We start from the raw sequence: 14,629 nt of genomic DNA on the forward strand, positions 1-14,629 counted from the left end.
GCCACTATTGTTGTGTCTCCTGTCGTTAGCTGATCCCTAGGACTTCTCAGTAAATAATTGGGTATCCCAAATGGAGAGTTCTCTAATCTTACTGTGTTTATGCAAAAGAACAAGCCAGGTTTGTTAAACTATCTTGCAACGTTTTAAAATGAAGGTGGAGAGAAAACCATGTTTCTGTAACTTGCTTTTTGTAAGAATCAGATTCTAATTCTACAGAGGTGATTGAATAAATGTGTTCTAATCTTGATCTAAAAGGTACCCCCTTTGGGGAAATTTAGATAAAACTTAGTTTACTGTCTGTAGGTAAAACAGCCTAATCTGTAAAGGGAACTCAATATTATACATGCTGTCACTAGTCTGATACGAGCATTGAAAGCCAGAGCTTTACTAGGGTGAAGCTCATCTCAAAGTGCAGAATTGCTTTCCCCCGGTCTGAATTGGCCAAAGTGTCGAGAAAGGCATCTAAACTGGTTAAATTAGAGTAGATTAATACCTAGTTCTAAAATACTGTGAATTTTCTTTCTATACTTTATTGCATCTCGTTTTCTGTGAACAGTCATTTGGAGAGAACAAGAATATTATCAGCTCTTAATTTCTGTTGCATCATGGGATTAACAACTCCTGGACCAATGCAATGGAATATTATTAAAGGGTTATGTTTTAACACTAGTGAGAACCATCTTCCATGGGGAGGAACTGAGCAGCAAGTAAGGTAGAAGTAATTCAGAACTGTGCTTTCTGTGCCATTAATGAACCTAGTGGAAATCCTGAGCCTCCTTTCCTAACACCTGTTCAGCATCAAGGAACTTAGAGGTGAATTGGCAGCTTGACCTTATACAAATGATCAAATGTTCATATGTTCAAGGTATAAATATCTGTTGGTTCTCATTGATAGCTTCAGTATATGGGCAGAAGCTTTTCCAATCTGTACTGAGAAAGCCAGAGTATGGCTTGGTGTTTCTGTGACCATTAGAAAAATCTGAACACAGGAATTTATATTATCAACCAAACCTGTTTGTAGAGTTAATCCTTTTCATTGTTTTAATGATAGAGATGGGTATGGCATTATGTTGCTTTGGTTTCTGTTGCTTTAACTCTTTTTAAGACCTCATCGAGAAATCTCTCACATCCCTGTTCGAGATAGTCTCCCAAAACCTGAGAGGACTCGACCTTCGACCTGTTGTTCCTCAAGAACAGAGAGCTTTGCTCTGATCTGGTGGAGGGATGCTGTTTCTACGCAGACCACACTGAGGTTGTCAGAGACTCTATAGCCAAGCTACGGGAAGGCCTTGAACAATGTCGGAGAAGTCTGGGAGAATTGGTTTGAGTCTTGAAGATCCTCCTAATTCGGGGAAACAATACCGGACTCTACCCACTGAGGGAAGCTACTCTTAACCACGGGTCCTTGAATTAGGCCCCGACCCCCCCACGATCTCTAGGATTAGAGATGCTCATGAAAAGAAGTGGAGAATGAAAGAATCCATATTAGGGCATCAAATTTTTGTGTACTTTAGCTAACTTGCAACATTGCTTTCTGTAAAACTGCTTGGCTGCTTTGCACCTGGGGGAGAGGGGACTTGGAAAGTGAACAGGGCATAACTTCTTTTCTAAACCAAGTGTGACAGGATTCAGGTGTATTTACTGTCCCTGAAATGTATTGTCTCAGTAAAGCACCCTGCAGATTTGGGTAAAGGATAACTCAGGATGCGGGTGGTTGGGGGAAATTGCCCTTTCCTGGAATGTATTGTCTCACTAAAGCACCCTGCAGACTTGGGTAACTCAAAAAGAGGATGGTCAAGGGAGATTACCTAAGGCTTAATGATTCCAGCTATAACCTTGCTTGTGCTGACAATCGATGTATGTAAATGCTGATCTTTGAATCTATAGGCTAAGGAGTGAGGTACTTTTAAATGGATTGGTTAAGAAAGTATATGTTGTTACAAATCTATTGGCTATGAAATGCGCGGGCTTTGCTGTAACGGCCAGTGAAGGCCTATATAAGATCCCCTTTGAAGAAGTTCGGGGCTCTCAGCCACTGCCCAATTTTGGGGTATGCTGCGGAGCCCCAGCATGCTGGTCTAAATAAACCCCGTTTTTACTCCTGCAGGAATTGTGTCTATCTGGTCTCTCCGCGCCTCCCAGGGCTAGGGAACTCCCGATCCCAACAATATAGTCCCCCCTTTTTTTTCATTTGGGAAGGTGTTGGGGTCTCAGTAGCTGGCCTGAGACTTTGTCTAAATCCCCTGCCCCTGAAAGGAAGAGCTGGCAGGGGCCCCGGGGCTTGCTCCGGCACTGCGCACACGTGGGCACTCTGCTTGAGGATGAGGGATGTAACCGTTACCGTCATCTGTAACCGTTACCTGAGCTGATACACCTGGCCCTGAAAGTGGGGGATGTCAATCATTAACGAACATCTGTACTGAGCCTGCAAGGTAAACGTGATACTCGTGGATTGCCCCCTGAAATGTATTTATAACCCCCTTGAGTGAGAGCTAATAAACGGATTGCTGCTTGACCACCAGCTTTTCCCTCTCCGCGCGGTTCTCTCTCAGTGGCGGCGGGAGTTCGCAGTGCGTGGAGGGCCAGGGCAGCGGCTTCTCCCCTGCCCACTCCCTCTCCTATAGGGAGTAAATCCGGCGACTGGAGGAACCATACTCCAGTGTCGACTGCCCAGGACCCCGACAGGAAGGTACATTTATTTGTTTGTTAAATGAATCACCGTGAGGTAGTTACAGACTTACAAAATTTTGTGCTTGCATTTCAGTCATACAATCTGAAAGAATCCATATTAGGGCATCAAATTTTTGTGTACTTTAGCTAACTTGCAATATTGCTTTCTGTAAAACTGCTTTGCTGCTTTGCACCTGGGGGAGAGGGGACTTGGAAAGTGAACAGGGCATAACTTCTTTTCTAAACCAAGTGTGACAGGATTCAGGTGTATTTACTGTCCCTGAAATGTATTGTCTCACTAAAGCACCCTGCAGACTTGGGTAACTCAAAACGAGGATGGTCAAGGGAGATTACCTAAGGCTTAATGATTCCAGCTATAACCTTGCATGTGCTGACAATGGATGTATGTAAATGCTGATCTTTGAATCTATAGGCTAAGGAGTGAGGTACTTTTAAGTGGATTGGTTAAGAAAGTATATGTTGTTACAAATCTATTGGCTATGAAATGCGCGGGCTTTGCTGTAACGGCCAGTGAAGGCCTATATAAGATCCCCTTTGAAGAAGTTCGGGGCTCTCAGCCACTGCCCGTTTTTGGGGTATGCTGCGGAGCCCCAGCATGCTTGTCTAAATAATCCCCGTTTTTACTCCTGCAGGAATTGTGTCTATCTGGTCTCTCCGCGCCTCCCAGGGCTAGGGAACTCCCGATCCCAACACAATCCACCAGTGTCCATTCTCCACAGTCCCTTTTTGATGACCCCAATACTTAATACTAAGATAATAAACCCTTAATTTAAAAAATTATATTTTGTAGGTAGGTATTCTCAAAACTTAAAATGAGACTTAATTACTAGAAATGCTCTTGACTTTTTCCCCCAGTGATCATTTAAACACATACACACGTGCGCACGTGCGCCTGCCTGCTCAGATTTACTCCTGGAGGCACTCAGGCAACCACATGGGGAGCCAGGGATCGAACCTGTGTCAGCTGCTTGCAAGCACCTCGCCTGCTGAACTATCTCCCCAGCCCCAAAAACGTTATTGAAAGAACAGAAGACTGTAAATGCAGGAAAACTCAGGTGCAAATAAGAAGTATCACTAATCACATGCTTTTAAACAACTCAGCACTGTTTTATAATACCATAGTCAACTTTTTTTTTCTTTTTGAGCCATACTGGCGATGCTCAGGGATTGCTCCTGTCTCTGCACTCAGGAATTACACCTGGCAGTAGACCCCGGGACATATGTGATACTGGCTATGAAAACCGAGTTGACTGTGAGCACCTACCAGCTGTACTATCGTTCCAGCCCCTCAATATAACTTTTCTTTCCCTAATGTTAATATCCATGCTTACTATTGACTTGAACAAAGTAGAATTGACTCCTGAAGTTAGAAAACAGTCTAAATCAACAGTCTAAAACAACATTCTCAACAGAGTGCTCCGCCCCCCAAAAAAAGAAATCCATAAATTCTACCTTGAAACTTGCATGTCAAGGCTGTTTTTTTATAAATGTCCGATACAATCGTCAGAAAATACCATCATTGGGATTCTGTAGTAAAGTGTATCTCACCTCAACTGGGGTGGGGGTTGGGAGTTGATGGTGGTGGTGGGGAGTTTGTGATTGTGTGCAAATTCTAGCTTTTTAATTCCTCACATTCCCATTCCAGATTTTAAATCCCACGCATTCCTACCCACAGATTGAATTAATGAGCAAGAGCAGTCAGTACAATCAATATATTGATTTCTAGCGCGGCCTCCTGTCCCATTTGGAGAACCAAGAGTTACACTTGGTCTTACAGTTCTACAGCTCTGCCCCAATGCAGTTTTAATTTTTTATTTTTGTAAACTGCGGATAAATGAAATAAGGGAAAAAGTCTTTTAAAAAATCCATACAACTTTGTAGGCTCTTTTGACCAAGGCTTAAAAAGACACATGAAATCTTAATTGGGTTCATCTGAGATCGTTTAATCTTCAAGAGGGAGCAAATAAGCAGCAAGTTTTGTTTTTATTCTTAAAATATATGCAGTCACCAAGGAATAATTGTAGTTAGATTATATTAATCACCTGGCATGGTTTATTAAATGTAAGATTCATCCAGTATAAGGATATAAATCAGTAGTAGAGCACATCCTTTGCACCTACAAGGTCCTGGATCCCTGGTACTACAAAAAAAAAAATAAGTAGAAATTAAGATTCAGGGGCCAGAGAGATAGTTCAGAGGGAAGGGCACATGCCTTGCACGCTGCCGACCTGGGTTCCCATTTGCATCCCTGAGCCTGCCAAGAGTGATCCCTGAGTGCAAAACCAGGAATAAATTCTGAGATAGCTGGGTGTGGTGAACAAAATGTACATATTTGCAAGCTTTTGCTGTCTTTTACTTAGGTCTTTATTCTCTTTCTAAACCTCAAAAAGTTTAATCTGTATGATGTTCACTAAGATATACTCTGTTAAATCTATTAGAAAAAGAAGGTAATATTAAATACAAGATCTGCTTTGTTATAAGTCAAATATCCATGTGTATAGGTTTATACTTATTTACCAATAAGATGATTCAGGAAAACATTTTTGTGATAAACGCTTACATAATGAAGCAAAAACTGCTCAATTTTTTTTCTTTTAGGGTTACACCTGGCGATGCACAGGGCTTACTCCTGGTTTTGCACTCAGGAATTACTCCTGGTGGTGCTTGTGGGACCATAAGGGATGCTGGGAATCGAACCCGGGTTGGCTGCATGCAAGGCAAACTCCCTACCCGCTGTACTATCACTCCAGCCCCACTAACTGCTCAAATTTTTGACTCAGTAATTTATCTTTTTGTTGTAGCACTGTTCACAATATTTTGGTTAAAAAATTAAAATGACCAACAAATGAAGCATATAAATTAGTATACCACATATGATCAGAAATAGAGGCATTATCAAAAGTTTAAATATATAGTTACAAATTTTATTTCTGAAAGTAAGATATGGAGAAAAACTTTTACCTTTTTGTTATTAATGAAAAACAAAATATACAAAGTTATATTGCTATGATTTCACCTGTGGCAAGATATGAATACATTACATGCAAAATGGAAGCTACTATCTGTCTTAGGAAAGTAGAATTAATTTTTAAAAATTTTTTTTATTAGTGAAACACCATGAGGTACAGTTGTAGATTTACAATTTTTTGTGCTTGGGTTTGATTATACAATGATCAGATACCCATCCCTCCACCAGTGCCCATTTTCCACCACCATGGATAATATCCCCCCCACCCCCATGCCCCCATTCCCCCCCTGCCTCTGTGGCAGTGCAATCCCCTGTGTTCTCTCTCTCCTTTTGGGTGTTGTGGTCTGCAAAAGAGGCATTGAGTGGCAAACATGTTCAGTCCATAGTCCACTTTCGACATGCATCTTCCCTCCTGGGAGGGTCCTCCAAACACCCTTTATTTGGTGTTGCCTTCTCTGTCTGAGCTGCCCTTTCCTCTAGAATGCCCGACTGGCCACTAAGCTATGGAGTAATCCTCCTGGTGCTGATCTCAGCTATTCTTGGGTATTAATCTCATATTTTGTTACTTTATATCCCCCAGATGAATGCAATCTTTCTATGTCTATCCCTCTCTTTCTGACTCATTTCGCTTAGCATGATACTTTCCATGTTGTACCACTTGTATGTAAATTTCATGACTTCATCTTTTCTAAGAGCTACATAGTACTCCATTGTCTAGATGTACCAAAGTTTCTTTAACCAGTCATCTGTTCTTGGCCATTCAGGTTTTTTCCAGTTTCTGGCTATTGTAAAGAGTGCTGCAATGAACAAACAAGTGCAGATGTCACTTCGACTATACATTTTTGCCTCTCTGGGATATATTCCCAGGAGTGGTATTGCTGGGTCAAATGGGAGCTCAATTTCTAATTTTTTGAGAATCGTCCATACTGTTTTCCAGAAGGGCTGAACCAGTCGACATTCCCACCAACAGTGAAGGAGTGTCTCTTTCTCGCCACATCCGTGCCAGCATTGGTTGCTTTTGTTCTTTTGAATGTGGGCCAGTCTCTGAGGTGTGAGATGGTATCTCATTGTTGTTTTGATCTGCATCTCCCTGATGATTAATGATGGAGAGCATTTTCTCATGTGCTTTTTTGCCATTTGGATTTCTTCTTTGAGAAAGTTTCTGTTCATTTCATTGCCCCATTTTTGGATGGGGTTGGAGGTTTTCTTCTTGTGGAGTTTAACCAGTATTTTGTATATCCTGGATATCAACCCCTTGTCAGATGTGTATTCGGCGAATATCCTTTCCCATTCTGTAGACTGTCTTTGTATTTTGGTCACTGTTTCTTTGGAGGTGCAGAAGCTTCTTAGTTTAAGATAGTCCCATCTATCTATCTCTGTTTTCACTTACTCGGCCAGTGGTGTGGCATCTTTGAAGATACCATTAGCTTCAATGTCATGGAGGGTTTTGCCACCTTTATCTTCAATGTACCTTATGGTTTCTGGTCTGATGTTGAGGTCTTTAATCCATTTTGATCTTACTTTTGTACATGGTGTTAGGCAGAGTTCTGAGCCTATTTTTTGCATGTAGCCGTCCAGTGATGCCAACACAATTTATTAAAGAGGCTTTCCTTACTCCACTTCACATTACTTGCACCTTTATCAAAGAGTAGATGGGCATATGATTGAGGGGAGATGTCAGTGTATTCAACCCTGTTCCATTGGTCTGCAGTTCTGCCTTTGTTCCAGTACCATGCTGTTTTAATTATTACTGCTTTGTAGTACAGTTTGAAGTTCGGGAGGTTGATTCCTCCCATTTTCTTTTTCCCAAGAATTGCTTTAGCTATTCGTGGGGGCTTATTATTCCATTTAAATTTCAGGAGTGTTTGCTCCATTTCTTTGAAGAATGTCGTGGGTATCCTTATAGGGATTGCATTGAATTTATACAATGCTTTTGGTAGTATTGCCATTTTGACAATGTTAAGTCTCCCGACCCATGAGCAGGGGATATCTTTCCATTTCCTCATGTCCTCTTTTATTTCCTGAAGTAGCGTTTTGTAGTTTTCTTTGTACAGGTCCTTTACTTCCTTAGTTAAGCTGATTCCTAAGTACTTGATTTTCTGGGGCACAATTGTGAACGGGATTGTTTTTTTCATGTTGCTTTCTTCTCTCTCACTGTTTGCATATAGGAATGCCATGGACTTTTGGGTATTGATTTTATAGCCTGCAACTTTACTATATGAGTCTATTGTTTCTAGGTGTTTTTTGGTGGAGGTTATTGGGTTCTCTAAGTAGAGTATCATATCATCTGCGAACAGTGAGAGCTTGATTTCTTCCTTTCCTACCTGAATGCCCTTAATATCTTTTTCTTGCCTAATCGCTATTGCAAGTACTTCCAGTACTATATTGAACAGCAGTGGAGAGAGTGGGCATCCTTGTCTCGTCCCTGATCTTAGAGGGAAGGCTCTCAGTTTTTCCCCATTGAGGATGATGCTTGCTGTAGGCTTGTGGTAGATGGCTTTAATTATGTTGAGGAAGGTCCCCTCTATACCCATTTTGGCTAGGGTTTTCATCATAAAGGGGTGCTGGATCTTGTCAAATGCTTTCTCTGCATCTATTGATATGATCTTATGCTTTTTATCTTTTCTTTTGTTGATATGATGGATTATGTTGATTGATTTCCGAATGTTGAACCATCCTTCCATCCCTGGGATGAATCCTACTTGGTCATGGTGTATGATCTTTTTGATGAGTAGTTGGATTCTATTTGCTAGTAGTTTGTTGAGGATCTTTGCATCTGTGTTCATCAGGGATATCGGTCTGTAATTCTCTTTCTTTGTGGTATCTCTGTCTGCTTTTGCTATCAGTGTGATATTTGCTTCGTAGAAACTGTTCGGAAGTGTTTTTGATATTTCAATTTCGTGGAAAAGCTTAAAGAGCATTGGGAGTAAGTCCTCTTTAAAGATTTGGAAGAATTCACTAGTGAATCCATCCGGACCAGGACTTTTGTGCTTGGGGAGACTTTTTATTACCATTTCAATTTCCTTGATGGTGATAGGTCTGTTCAGGTATTCCAGGTCTTCTTGGTTCAGCCTTGGGAGTCTGTAGGAGTCTAGGAATTTATCCATTTCCTCGAGGTTTTGATGTTCCGTGGCATACAGTTTCTCAAAGTACTCCCTGAGGATACTTTGAATTTCTGTAGTTTCTGTTGTAATGACCCCCTTTTCATTTCTGATTCGGTTTATTAGGGTTTTCTCTCTCCCTTTCTTTGTGAGTTTTGCTAGAGGCTTATTAATCTTGTTAATTTTCTCGAAGAACCAGCTCTTGATTTCATCGATCTTTCGGATTGTTTTTTGGGTTTCCATCTCGTTAATCTCTGCTCTGAGTTTTATTATTTCCTTTCTCCTGTTCGGGTTGTGCTCCTTTTGTTGGTCCTTCTCCAAGCTCTTAAACTGTGAGGTTACGTTACTTATGTGTGCTCGCTCCTCCTTCCTGAGGAATGCTTGTAGAGCTATAAACTTTCCTCTTACCACAGCTTTTGCTGTGTCCCATAAGTTTTGGTAACTCGTGTTCTCATTTTCATTCGTTTCTAGGAATCTTTTGATTTCCTCTTTGATTTCCTGTCTAAGCCACTCGTTGTTCAGTAGAGCACTGTTTAATTTCCAGGTGTTTGATTTAGTTTTCTGTTTTTGTATGTGATTTACTTCTAATTTCAGCGCATTATGGTCTGAGAAGATTGTCGATACAATCTCTATCTTCTTAATTATTTGGAGGCATGTTTTGTGGCTCAGCATGTGGTCTATCTTGGAGAATGTTCCATGTACGGTTGAGAAGAATGTGTATTCAGCTTTTTGAGGATGAAGTGTCCTGTATATATCTACTAAGTCCCTTTCTTCCATTGTTTCCCTCAGATGAAGTATGTCCTTGCTAAGCTTGAGTCTGGTTGATCTATCAAGAGGTGACAAAGCGGTGTTGAAGTCTCCCACCTGTACTGTGTTGCTATTGATGTCTTTTTCCAAATCTATGAGTAGTTGTTTTAAGTACTTTGCTGGTCTCTCATTAGGTGCATATACATTTATTATTGTAAGTTCTTCCTGTTGTACAGATCCTTTGATCAATAAGAAATGGCCTTCACTGTCTCTTATGACCTTCCTCACTCTGAAATGGATGTGGTCTGATATTAGGATGGCTACCCCAGCTTTTTATGGGAGCTGTTTGCCTGTAGGATTGTTTTCCAGCCTTTGACTCTGAGTCTGTGTTTGCTTTGACTATTGAGATGCGTTTCTTGCAGGCAGCAGAATGTTGGGTTCAATTTTCTAATCCATCCTGCCACTCTATGTCTTTCAATTGGTGCGTTTAGCCCATTGACATTGAGAGAGATTATTGTTATGGGATTTTGTCCCATTGTTCTGTTGAAATTTGGTGTATTTGAGGGGCCTTTCTTGCCTTAAAGTAGCCCATTTAGTTGTTCTTGTAACCACGGTTTTGAGTCTATGAAGTTCCTGAGCTGTTGTTTTTCTGTGAAACTGTGTGTTGTTCCTTCTATTATGAATGAGAGTCTTGCTGGGTAAAGTATTTTTGGGGAGGCATTTATTTCATTGAGTTTTTTCACTATGTCCCACCACTGTTTTTGGGCCATAAGGGTTTCATCAGAAAAATCAGCTGTGAATTTTAAGGATGCTCCTTTGTAAGAGATTTCTTTCTTCGATCTTGCTGCTTTCAGAATTTTGTCTCTGTCTAAGGTTTTGGCCATTTTGATCAGAATGTGTCTTGGCGTGTTTTTATTCGGATTTCTTCTAGCTGGTACCCTTCGGGCCTCCTGAATATGGTCACAAGTTTTCTTCAGCTCTGGAAACGTTGTAGCAATGATGTCTTTGACAGTTTCTTCTTCATTGAGGTTTTCTTCCTGTCCCTCTGGGACTCCAATAATTCTTATGTTACCCCTCTTGGCTTCATCACGATCTTCTCTTGCCATCTGTTCCCGAATTGTGAGTCTCTGTTCCATTTTCTGCTCTTTTCTGGAGAGTCTCTGAACTTCATCTCGAGCTCACTGATTCTGTTCTCAGCAGCTATTACTCTGCTGCTGAGGCCTTCCACTGAGTTTTTCAATTCGCCTATGAGATTTTTCAGGTCTGACATTTCTGATTGCATTTTCCTCATTTCTGCCTTCAAATCCTCTTGTCTTCTATTGGCGTTGCTTTCCATTGTTTCTTTTAGTTCCCTAAGCATCCTAAGTAGCTCCCTCCTGAATTCCTTGTCAGAGAGGTTGTCTAACACTGCAGTACTGTTGGTGTCATCTGGGCTAGACTCTTCCATAAGAAAGTTTGGTGGGCTTTTGCGTTGCTTTACCATTGTGAGAGGTGTGGTTTAGTCCTTAACATTCACTGTTACTATTCTGCTTGATATGCAGTGTGAGTTAAGATAGGCTTATGAGTTATTGGCTACTGTGTTTCTAGTGACTGAGTTAAACTAGAGAAGTTTCCATCGAAGAAGGTAGCTTATGGTTCATATGGCATATGAAGTGGGAAAATATTTCGCGGCCGCGTTAGTGGCCGCGGCTCCGGAAAGAGTCCCTGGCACTGAGCGAGGAGTTGGGAACGTCGATGTAGCTAGCTGTGCATGCGCAGAGAGGGTCCCAGGCCCTTGGGTGCGGGCTGTATCTGGTTGGAATAGGAGCCATTCGCTTGGTTGCCCAGAGCTCTGCCTCCGTGCCCGTCCCACGCAGACCAGGGGTGAAACCGGCTTTCTAGGAGGTGGAGCTAGCTGGGCATGCGCACAGAGGGTCCCAGGCCCTTGGGGGCATGCTGTACCTGGTTGCAATAGGAGCCGTTGGCTTGGTTACCCAGAGCTGGGCCTCCGTGCCCGTCCCGCGTAGACCAGGGGTGAAACCGGCTTTCTAGGAGGTGGAGCTCGAATTAATTTTTTGGTTGTTTTTTTCCCTTGTAATCATGTGGAAAAAATTCTAAAATGATCCTGGAATATCATGTGATTTCTACACAAATTACATTGAAATGCAATTGACAAAAACCTGAAATAAATACCTTACTGCCCTTTGATTATGCAAAAGATTTCTCTATTCAACTTATTTTATAATGCTAATGTTTTCACTCTTGTTTTGTGATCCTTACAATGTTTTTCCAGTCTTTTCTTTTGATGTTTGGTGATTTTGGGGCAGGAGTAGGCACCCCTGATGGAGCTGAGAGCTTACTTCTGGTTCTATGCTCAAGGGGTCATTTCTTGTACTGCTCAGGGAATCATATCTGGTATGGGGATGGAACCTGAGCTGACTGTGCACATGACAAGTGCCTTATCCACTGTACTATCTTCCAGAGCTCCCATTTGTTTTCAAAAGCTGTTCACAAATATCTGGAATTATATTTAGTACAGGTCAAAGAGTATTCAATGACGCATGTTTAGTGACAAAAACAAGGACCCAGATTATACAACTAATACTGGGCCAGCTTCTGGATTTTACCCCTCAGAGGCCAAGTCCAGGGGGAAATGCTTATCTCAGGAATGTTGGCCTCTGTTCTGACCAGTGTGCCATTGGGATGATCAGTGGCCCTGATGCAGGAGGTCAAAAATTCTAATGGAAGAGAGTTGAGTGATCAGGTTGCAGACATGTGGGGAGATAAACCTATGGGTTACAGAGATAGCACAGTGGGTTGGGCACATGCTTTGCATGCCTTACCTGGGTTCTATCCCCAGCATTCTTTGTGGTCCCCTGAGCACTGCCAGGAGTAATTCCTGACTGCAGAGCCAGGAGTAAGCTCCGAGCATCACTGGATGTGGCCCCCAAACAAAAGCAAAATAAACAAAAGAAGATAAACTTACATTTAAGTCTAAGACTGAAGCTGTATTAGTTGGGACTCTATAAGGGACAAAAACAACAATTCAGAGTATATTAAGCATAGTAAGACTGTATGTAACTAGGATTTAAATTCTAGGCATTTACTGACATAGTAGGATTTTTATTTGCTTCTTCTCTTTATTTCTTTCTTTTAAACCAACTTCTCTTTGTGTTGGCCTCTTCCTTTCCTATAATTGGCTTTCCTCCAGCAGGTCAGATTTACTATGGTCTATCCCAGGTTTGTGTCACAAGAATTACTCTTTTTAGTATTCATATGTGAATATCAAAATAACAACCTTAATAGGGATGAGACATGTCTCTCCTTGTGGGTTTTGTATTTTTGTTTTTGTTTTGGATACAGAAATGAAATACCATGATTGATATGGTTGAGTCATCTGGTTGGCTTGGGGATGAGATGTTATCATTGTCAGCCTCAGCAAAGTCACCTGAAATCGGGGACAGGTAGTTTCCAAAAGTAAGATCTCAAATTTATACTCCAGGCTTTATCCTCAGCACAGAGACAGTCTACAAGAATCAAAACAACAAACAGGCGGGTAGGTAGGAGGGAAATAGAGGGTAGAGTAGAAATTGGGGTGTAGGGATAGAATTGGGGTGTAGCTGTTTTTGTGGATAGAAAATAGGTACAGGTAGTAGTAGCCAGAGTAGAAGAGTATCAGCCAAAGTAGCCAATCTCTGTAAGAATATTGGTAATTACTTTTCTTTTAAAAAAGTTTTTATGTCCTGGAAATTGAAGCAGGTCAGCCACATGCAAGGCAAGCACCTTATCTCCTGCACTATCTTTGCAGAGTCTCCAGAGTGTTGGTAGTCCTGAAGTGATTACATGATGCAGTGAAAACTCTCATGGTGGCATTACCCAGTCTCAACCTGAATGTGTATGAAGAAATAAATATTTAGTGGCCATCTATACTAAAAGTTCTTCCTAGCAGGCTAGTGGACTTTCACCCTGATTAGTTCATGTTGGACAATCTCCCTTTGAAAAGGCCAAAATACGAGGATTGATGTCACATCTCCTTCACTTTATTTATTTTCATTATATTCTCAGAAGTATAACTGCTGGATCACAAGGTAATTCTATTATTAATTTCTAGAGGAACCACCATGCAGCAACTTTACCACTTTATATTCCCACTAATGCCATGTTACATTCCTACCCAGCATACAAAAAGACTTAAGTTTCTTTATACTTAGTTGTAGGGGCTGGAGAAATTACACGGGTGAAGGCACATACCTTGCATGTAGCTGATATTGCTTTGATCCCTGGCACCGTGTGGCCTCTTTGATAGGGCTGAGTGCAGTCCTAGAGGCTCCTGAGCACTTATACGGTGGCTGGGTAATCTCCAGCACTACAGGGCTTCAGCACCTCCACACACTCAAGCCCTGCAGGCCTGGTTGCCTGGGACTTGCACTTAGATTTCCTGAGCACTGTTTAGGAAAAACGCCCTACTCCCCACAAATAAGACTAGGTAGAAAACAAACTGTAGAGTTATGTGTTGCCAAAATATCAGCTTATGTTTTATAGAAGTATGTATTTACCTTATTGTGATTGTTAAAATTTACTTTTAGTTACTGTCTAGTCTTTTTTGTTTGTTTTGTTTTGGGGCCATACTCAGCTGTGTGCCCAGGGATCACTCCTAAAGTGCTCAGGTGGTATTGGGGGTCAAACCTGTGCCAGCTGCATGCAAGGCAAGCACCTTAACTATCTTATACAAGGCATGTACCTTAACCCTTAACACCTTATACTGTCTCTCCCTCCCCTAGAAACTTTTTAGGCTGAAGGTCTCCTTTGATTCTCTCTCTCTCTTTCTCTCTCTCTTTCTCTGTGTGTGTGTGTGTGTGTGTGTGTCTGTGTGTGTCTCCGTGTGTCTCCCTCTCCCTCTTCCTTCACTCTCCCTCTCTGGGATGCTCAGGAACTACTACTGGCCTCCTGGCTTAGTGCTTCGGGGTCAGAAATTGTTCCTAGTATTGTTTATAGGGGACCAGGAAGTGTTGGATTGAACATGCAAAGCATGCGCTTAGCTATTGAGTTCTTTCTTTCTTTCTTTCTTTCTTTCTTTCTTTCTTTCTTTCTTCCTTTTTTTTTTTTTTTGCTTTTTGGGTCACACCTGGTGATGCACTCAGGA

Source organism: Sorex fumeus, unplaced genomic scaffold, assembly GCF_029834395.1.
Source record: "Sorex fumeus unplaced genomic scaffold, SorFum_2.1 ptg000043l, whole genome shotgun sequence".
Taxonomy (NCBI): domain Eukaryota; kingdom Metazoa; phylum Chordata; class Mammalia; order Eulipotyphla; family Soricidae; genus Sorex; species Sorex fumeus.